Source organism: Dreissena polymorpha, chromosome 15, assembly GCF_020536995.1.
Source record: "Dreissena polymorpha isolate Duluth1 chromosome 15, UMN_Dpol_1.0, whole genome shotgun sequence".
Lineage (NCBI taxonomy): Eukaryota > Metazoa > Mollusca > Bivalvia > Myida > Dreissenidae > Dreissena > Dreissena polymorpha.
Genome location: NC_068369.1, coordinates 25,117,616 through 25,126,872, shown reverse-complemented (window position 1 = coordinate 25,126,872; position 9,257 = coordinate 25,117,616). Strand labels below are relative to the sequence as shown.

The window sequence follows — 9,257 nt, the reverse complement described above, 5'->3', positions numbered from 1 at the left end:
TTGCATGCAACAGTAAAATTCTAAAGTTATAAAGTTCTTTTTTAACAAATTATTTTTATTAATAAATAATTAGCTATTTATAAAAAACTTGAAAATATACTGAAGTTGTTTAAAGTGATTGAATATTAGTTAAACATTTACTCTTTACATTGCACTCTGAACACACCATAATTCTAGACTATTCTATTACATGTCTAGATGTGACGCCCCTACAAAGACTGGGCGTGGCAGGCCGGACTCTGGGCGTGTAAAGTTTGGTAGACCCATGTGCCAGAGCCCGGTCTGGGCCTGGCCCTGCTCTCCCATGCTGACCCAGACCCTCACCCAGGGGATACTTTTGCAGCATGTGACACGCAACCTCGCTATCAGGGACCTGCTGGCTAACTCAGTGGTAAACCTCCGACTGTCGCCAAATTAGCCAATTACTACAAATTAGCATATGAGCTGGGCTATTGGAAACAGTGTGCTACATGCATTTGCTTAAAGTGTCGTTCAAGATAAGCCTGTGAAGTCTGCACAGGCTACAGGGACTACTTTTTCCCACCTTTACTGGATTTATGCTGGAAGAGACTTATTTTAAAGAAAATACAATTAAGGAAATATATTATCCTCAATTAGTCAGTGCAGGATCCTTGCAAGTGTGGGAAAACGCACATGCATTAAGCTTCATTTTCCAAGAGTGAAGCTTGCATATTTTTCTTTGAAATTGACTTAAATGTTTTATCTCTGAACCACATCTGTCAGAATGTCCTGTTTCTATATTCTAGGCAAAATTTTGATGAAGAAACTTTAAATCCAGGGGCGCACTTAATGTGACTTACAAGTATTTTTGTTTCATAGCTTCCATATCTTAAAAAAAAATTCACTGTCGTTAAAAGAAACCACCTCTGTAAGGTTGCAAGAAAAGCTATTGGCTAATCAATAAAAACTCTTTTAAAAGGTTGTAGGAACAGTCATGTTGCTCATGTTTCAGAAAACAATTTATTCATTTTGAGACACTTAAAATGAGCCCTGAGATCAAAGTACTGACAGTACTGGTGTGACGATGCCTTTGAAGAGGATTGATATAAAAGCATCTATTTAAGTTTATCTACATCACAAGAATGTGTATGCGGGTACGAAAATTTTGGGTAGGGAAAAAATGCGTACGAAAATTTTGGGTACAAAAATTATGCAAAAAAAAATAAGTACCTTAAAAGATTTGGTTACGAAAAAAAAATTGGTAAGAAACAAATTGGGTACGAAAAAAATTTGGTTACGAGCACAAATTTGGGTACGAAAAAAATTGGGTACGAAAAATGTAGGGTGCAAAAACAAAATTGGGGGTACGGTGATGTAGTACCTATGAGGAACTTGATCCTTTCAGCGAAACTGGGAGGCGGTTACATTCTCGATCAAATATAACAAGAAATATCTTTAAAAAGGTATTCACGTGTATTTTCTGTACCACTTATCTTAAAAAACTGTCTGTTACAGTAAAACGTTTGTGGGTTATAACATTATGTTTCAGCATATAAATTCAAAACTTTACATGCTCTTTTATTAAACCATGCTCTTTAATTTCACATGTATATCATACCAAACTTTATATTTCGTTGTTTCCTTTCCTAAGTTAATGATGCTATGTGTACGGACGTGATTTCACAATCCCATGTGCATGAACACGTAATTTTTCTCTTTTGATTATTGTTCTTTTTCTCTAATTCAATAAGCTTAGGCATGTTTGTTCGTTAAGTACGGCAATAATTTCATGATGATTCTCGATCGAAAGTGGGTATGTATGAGCACATAGTCGTAAGAGCACTTGAATACGTGAGTTCACCCATGAATGCATGGTAAGGTTAACTAAATCTCCGCGATATGACCTAATATGTGTTTAAAACAGCAAACAATATCCAACAAACGAATGAATTGTCAAACATAGTATGTGCACTGATGTGGCTCTGTAATTTATGTTTGAAAAGTTTATTAAATATGCAAAATGAAAAGCATGCAGAAGAGCGAGTATCACAAATATGATACGGCTATTATGCTATTTATATACCATAGTCGCTACAACGTTTACAAATGGCAGGTTCGAAATAATTCATTTTCTTTACACTAATGATCGCGTTGATAGTTAATTATACACGTTTTGATTCGCAATTTATTTACTGAATCACGACAAATGTCAAATACAATACACACAGAAAATGCATAGTTGTTTCATTGATCTATAAACATATAATGGATTGAATATAACTGATTTAAAATTAAGGTTTTCAAACTATTATTAAATCTTTTCCCAGAATATGCTGTCCTATTTATAGCTGAGCTTCCTATACCTTTATCAATGATAATCAGCGAGGTATGCCGATTAGAAAAATCGAGCTATCTCAATCAGACTGGCTCGGTCTTTTACATAGGTTGCCATTGTGAAGAATGTTTTCATGATATGATAACTTAGACGATGCTTCGCAGCATCGTCAAAAAAGCGGTATTTATTTTATAAGTTTTTTTTAAGAAGTCAAATGATTTTTTTTTTGTTGGTCTGTTTCAGATAATTTTTAAACATATTGTGCGATCAATGTATTTGAGTTTGAATAGAGAAAAATAACCCATGTTTCATAGTATTGACTGGTTTTCACAGGTCTCCAACTTTCCTTTTTCTGCATTGATTTATCAGTACAAACACCATGCAAGCCATGGTTTCAATAACCAAATAAGGTCGCCGTGGTGTAATGGATATGGTGTCCGCCTTGCGACCGGGAGGTCACGGGTTCGATCCCCACCGTGGGAGCGTTCTTTAGATCTCCCCCAAAGACACCAAGTACTGGTTCTAGGCCCAGGAAACGGACTGGAGAGCGTTTATATAAGCCTAAGGCTTTCGACGCAATCGAGCTAAAATAAATAGGTTTAAACTAACTAATAACCAAATTTTAATTGAAAATTAATTCCTCAAAAGGTGTTTCAAAAACAACAACAAATTAATGGAGATAAGAAGTACAATTTGATTTGATGGCTTTTCTTTTGAGTATATTTAGCTGTGTTCTGGGAAAATTGGGTCTTATGCATATGAGTAAAGTGTCATCCCACATTAGCCTGAGCAGTTCACACAGGCTAATCAGGGACAACACTTTCTGCTTTTACGGTATTTCTGTTTAAAGGAAGTCTCTTCATAGTGAAATCCAGTGTAGACAAAGTGTTATCCCTGAGTAGCCTGTGCAGACTGCACATGCATTAAGTGTTATCCCTGAGTAGCCTGTGCAGACTGCACATGCATTAAGTGTTATCCCTTAGTAGCCTGTGCAGACTGCACATTCATTTAGTGTTATCCCTGAGTAGCCTCTGCAGACTGCACATGCATGAAGTGTTATCCCTGAGTAGCCTGTGCAGACTGCACATGCATTAAGTGTTATCCCTGAGTAGCCTGTGCAGACTGCACATGCATTAATTGTTATCCCTGAGTAGCCTGTGCAGACTGCACATGCATTAAGTGTTATCCCTGAGTAGCCTGTGCAGACTGCACATGCATTAAGTGTTATCCCTGAGTAGCCTCTGCAGACTGCACATGCATTAAGTGTTATCCCTGAGTAGCCTGTGCAGACTGCACATTCATTAAGTGTTATCCCTGAGTAGCCTCTGCAGACTGCACATGCATGAAGTGATATCCCTGAGTAGCCCCTGCAGACTGCACATGCATTAAGTGTTATCCCTGAGTAGCCTGTGCAGACTGCACATGCATTAAGTGTTATCCCTGAGTAGCCTGTGCAGACTGCACATGCATTAAGTGTTATCCCTAAGTAGCCTGTGCAGACTGCACATGCATTAAGTGTTATCCCTGAGTAGCCTGTGCAGACTGCACATGCATTAAGTGTTATCCCTGAGTAGCCTGTGCAGACTGCACATGCATTAAGTGTTATCCCTGAGTAGCCTGTGCAGACTGCACATTCATTAAGTGTTATCCCTGAGTAGCCTCTGCAGACTGCACATGCATGAAGTGATATCCCTGAGTAGCCTCTGCAGACTGCACATGCATTAAGTGTTATCCCTGAGTAGCCTGTGCAGACTGCACATGCATTAAGTGTTTTCCCTGAGTAGCCTCTGCAGACTGCACATGCATTAAGTGTTATCCCTGAGTAGCCTGTGCAGACTGCACATTCATTAAGTGTTATCCCTGAGTAGCCTCTGCAGACTGCACATGCATTAAGTGTTATCCCTGAGTAGCCTGTGCAGACTGCACACGCATTAAGTGTTATCCCTGAGTAGCCTCTGCAGACTGCACATGCATTAAGTGTTATCCCTGAGTAGCCTGTGCAGACTGCACATTCATTAAGTGTTATCCCTGAGTAGCCTCTGCAGACTGCACATGCATTAAGTGTTATCCCTGATTAGCCTCTGCAGACTGCACATGCATTAAGTGTTATCCCTGGTAGCTTGTGCAGACTGCACATGCATTAAGTGTTATCCCTGAGTAGCCTCTGCAGACTGCACATGCATTAAGTGTTATCCCTGAGTAGCCTGTGCAGACTGCACATGCATTAAGTGTTATCCCTGAGTAGCCTGTGCAGACTGCACATGCATTAAGTGTTATCCCTGAGTAGCCTGTGCAGACTGCACATGCATTAAGTGATATCCCTGAGTAGCCTCTGCAGACTGCACATGCATTAAGTGTTATCCCTGAGTAGCCTCTGCAGACTGCACATGCATTAAGTGTTATCCCTGAGTAGCCTGTGCTGACTGCACATTCATTTAGTGTTATCCCTGAGTAGCCTCTGCAGACTGCACATGCATTAAGTGTTATCCCTGAGTAGCCCTGCAGACTGCACATGCATTAAGTGTTATCCCTGAGTAGCCTCTGCAGACTTCACATGCATTAAGTGTTATCCCTGAGTAGCCTCTGCAGACTGCACATGCATTAAGTGTTATCCCTGAGTAGCCTGTGCAGACTGCACATGCATTAAGTGTTATCCCTGAGTAGCCTCTGCAGACTGCACATGCATTAAGTGTTATCCCTGAGTAGCCTCTGCAGACTGCACATGCATTAAGTGTTATCCCCTGAGTAGCCTGTGCAGACTGCACATTCATTAAGTGTTATCCCTGAGTAGCCTCTGCAGACTGCACATGCATTAAGTGTTATCCCTGAGTAGCCTGTGCAGACTGCACATGCATTAAGTGTTATCCCCTAGTAGCCTCTGCAGACTGCACATGCATTAAGTGTTATCCCTGAGTAGCCTGTGCAGACTGCACATGCATTAAGTGTTATCCCTGAGTAGCCTCTGCAGACTGCACATTCATTAAGTGTTATCCCTGAGTAGCCTGTGCAGACTGCACATGCATTAAGTGTTATCCCTGAGTAGCCTCTGCAGACTGCGCATGCATTAAGTGTTATCCCTGAGTAGCCTCTGCAGACTGCACATGCATTAAGTGTTATCCCTGAGTAGCCTCTGCAGACTGCACATGCATTAAGTGTTATCCCTGAGTAGCCTGTGCAGACTGCACATGCATTAAGTGTTATCCCTGAGTAGCCTGTGCAGACTGCACATGCATTAAGTGTTATCCCTGAGTAGCCTCTGCAGACTGCACATTCATTAAGTGTTATCCCTGAGTAGCCTCTGCAGACTGCACATGCATTAAGTGTTATCCCTGAGTAGCCTCTGCAGACTGCACATGCATTAAGTGTTATCCCTGAGTAGCCTGTGCAGACTGCACATGCATTAAGTGTTATCCCTGAGTAGCCTGTGCAGACTGCACATGCATTAAGTGTTATCCCTGAGTAGCCTCTGCAGACTGTGCATGCATTTAGCACATATTACCTAGAATGAGGCTCTTATAGTCAGCTTAGGAATTTCTTCATTTAGGTGAAATTGACTGAGATGTTGGAAGGCAAAGCAGATGAGAAATCTGACAGCAACATTATCTTGGAAGCATTCAACATTTACTGCAAGCTGCTATTACTTCTACATGCACAGGTAGTAAAATACTGTATGTTACATTCCTTCGAGAAATGAATCAGTAAAATGTTTCTTTAAGTTTTGAGTCTTATCTACATGACTTTCAGAACCAGTTTGAGTTTCGTACTAGTCCATTGATTTTTTGTTAAGTTAGGTGCCTAGGACTTGAGAATTTACCAGATTTTTTTGTACTTTAGTCTACCTGCTAGATCTTGATCTAGTTCGACTTTCGTTCCGGTCAATTTACTTTAAGCAAAGTTATAGGCCTCAGGCTTAGGTATTTTCGTTTAAGCCTCTATAACGCTTAAAATCAACAAAATTGTGTAAAGTATTTCGTAAAATAACATTTAACACCTAAACAATCTGTGTTCCTTATAGCAATAGTCACAATTTCAACGCTAGATATGGTATGATTCATAGATTTTTGTAGATACAAAATGCTCGTTTTTATTTATTTGTGGCACAATTAATCCCATTTTAATTTCCCGCAATATATCTATTCATACGACACACGAACACTAAAATGGTACCATGTTAGTGTTAATGTGTCGTATGAATAGATATTGTTGCGGGAAATTAAAATTGAATTAAATACGCAAAACAATAATAAAAACTAGCATTTTGTATCTACAAACATCTATTTTACCATTTATTTTAATTGTTTAACTTTATTTTACGAAATATTGTACGAAATTTTCGTTGATTTTGAGTACCGTAGTTACTCTATGTTTTCGGACACTAAGTTTTTGGACACCCCCCTTTTTTAGCAAAAATAATTATTTTTCGTTACTCTTTATTTTCGGACACACGAGTTTTCGTCCGTTATTTATGTCTCAAAGTTTTCGGACAGTATATTTTACAGCGCTATTTTACCAAATTTCGAACCTGTTTCCGATATCCAATGACACTTCGATCATGGGGTTTTACAACCAGATTAACATCATAAAATATTGCGGGTGCATGCCTGAGGGCAATGGACCGTTACATTTGTGTTATTGGGTAAATGACCTTGTAAACCGGTATTAAACAATGGTTTCGCCCGATAGCATAAGCGTTATGACAATTACCAGGGGTAGTGCCAATTAACAGTTCAATTATCTACCGCAATGGTACTACCCCTTCTCAGTAAAATAAATGTGACAAATACTAAATGGTTCAAATTGTGATGCACCCTATTACAAGTTTTATGAACAATGGAAGGTGTTACACAACAACTATCAGAAATGAACAAACAAAGAATTCATAGTTTGCTTTTTTATTGCATTAATTACAGGTTCATACAAGCGTGTATCGGTACATCACATGCTCATTTTTGAACTCCTTGGTCAAAGTACAACCTTGAAGTAACTTTCTGTCAAATAAATTAAGCATTTACAATTATTTAAAATGCAGTGCAAACATATATAACTGTAATTTATACTTTACGGCATGGTATTTTACAAGCGCGTGCTATTTCCGGTAGTCGTTGATACAATTGACGCTATTTTCGGACACTTCCATTTTCGACTCTTAGTTTTCTGACACCTGTATTTTGTTAATATTTTTTGTATCTAAGTTTTCGGACACGAATTTTTTTAATTATTTTTAAGTGTCCGAAAACATAGAGCAATTACGGTAGTAAATGGGCTTTAAAATAATACTTTTCGGATTTTTTTCCAAATGCTTTGAGTTGTTTACCTATTTTTAGCTCGGCTATTTTCGGAGAAAACCGGAGGTTTTGTCATAGCCAGCTCGTCCGCGTCGTGCTTAAACCTTTACATTTTGTTAATGTTTTGAACATTGGCTCTAAAATCAAAGTGCTTCAACCTACAACTTTGAAACTTCACATGTAGCTGCACCTTGATGAGTTCTGCATGCCACACCCATTTTTTGGTCACTAGGTCAAAGGTCAAGGTCACTGTGACCTCTTAAAAAAAAATCTGACAAGCTTTCATTTATTAAAAACTGCACCTGCAGTCGAGCGTGGCACCCGTTATGCGGTGCTCTTGTTTAGTATGTGAGTCTACCTGCAAGACCTTCAGATCAAATAATAATTTTGTTCAGCTCCAATTATTATGCTCCCCCCAAAATTTATTTTGGGGGAGCATATAGTCGCCGCTTCGTCTGTCCGTGTGTGCGTCTGTCTGTCTGTCCGTCTGGCACAATTTTTGTTCAGGCTATTTCTCAGCAACTAATGACCGGAATTCAATGAAACTTTATGGGCAGCATCACTACCAAGAGGAGATTGGCATATTATCAGAGGGATCTGGTCAGATGATTTTTCACAGAGTTATGGCCCTTTGAAATTTTCCATTAACTGTACATATAGTGCAATTCTTGTCCGGGCTATTTCTCAGCAACTAATGACCGGAATTCAATGAAACTTTATGGGAAGCTTCACTACCAAGAGGAGATGTGCATATTATCAGCGGGTTCTGGTCGGATGATTTTTCACAGAGTTATAGACTTTGAAATTTTCTATGTAAAAAAAATTCTTGTCCCCCCAACGACTGTACCCCCCAAGACGTTTCCTTTTATCTGAATATATAGTGCATATTTTGACAAAAAAAACTTGGGGGAGCATCACCCCTCTCTGGACGGTTTGGTCTTGATTTTGACAATGTTATGGGCCTTGTACTTTTTTCTACAATAATAGGTTTCAGGACTTGTTTGCTCATACGAGCAGATATTTACCTGATATTTGGTGCGTGAGTCTTATCTTCTTGACTTACCAGATCAAGTTTGAGTTTTGTTCCAGTCAATTGGACTTAGGAAATTTCTTAAAAATAGCACCTTTCCGGAAAAAAAAAAACAGAAACGCTTTCAGAACAGAAGATATTACCCTTATTTTTGGTGTGCTTGAAGGATTTTTCTTGGTTCAAAGTCTATTCTTTAATCTGAGATTGGAATGGTGAATACAGACCCAAGAGATTCAGATTTCTTCTGTTTTTGGTAGGACAAGCGTACGCTGAGTTGCCTGTCAGAGTATGGCAAGCTGCTGTCCTGGCAGACAAGCATGTGTGCCTGTTCTGGCCTAAAACAGGAGGAATGAGCAGAGCAAGCAGCACAGCTAGCACACAACATTGTACAGGTGAGGATATTGGGTAGTTGTAACCAGCAGCCACAGCTAGCACACAACATTGTACAGGTAGGGATACTGGGTGGTAGTAACCAGCAAGCACAGTTAGCACACAACATTGTACAGGTGAGGATACTGGGTAGTAGGTAACCAGCAGCCACAGCTAGCACACAACATTGTACAGGTAGGGATACTGGTGGTAGTAGACCAGCAGGCACAGTTAGCACACAACATTGTACAGGTAGGGATACTGGGTAGTAGTAACC

The 9,257-nt window shown here is 39.4% G+C and overlaps 1 long non-coding RNA gene across 1 annotated transcript; it reads left to right on the top strand.

The window, feature by feature from the left end:
- The first annotated feature begins 313 nt into the window (after nt 1–313).
- On the top strand, nt 314–8,917 carry LOC127859297 (uncharacterized). Its single transcript, XR_008039301.1, has 3 exons — nt 314–391; nt 5,841–5,951; nt 8,869–8,917. It is a non-coding gene; the product is annotated as an uncharacterized LOC127859297 (long non-coding RNA).
- Nucleotides 8,918–9,257: the final 340 nt, after the last annotated feature.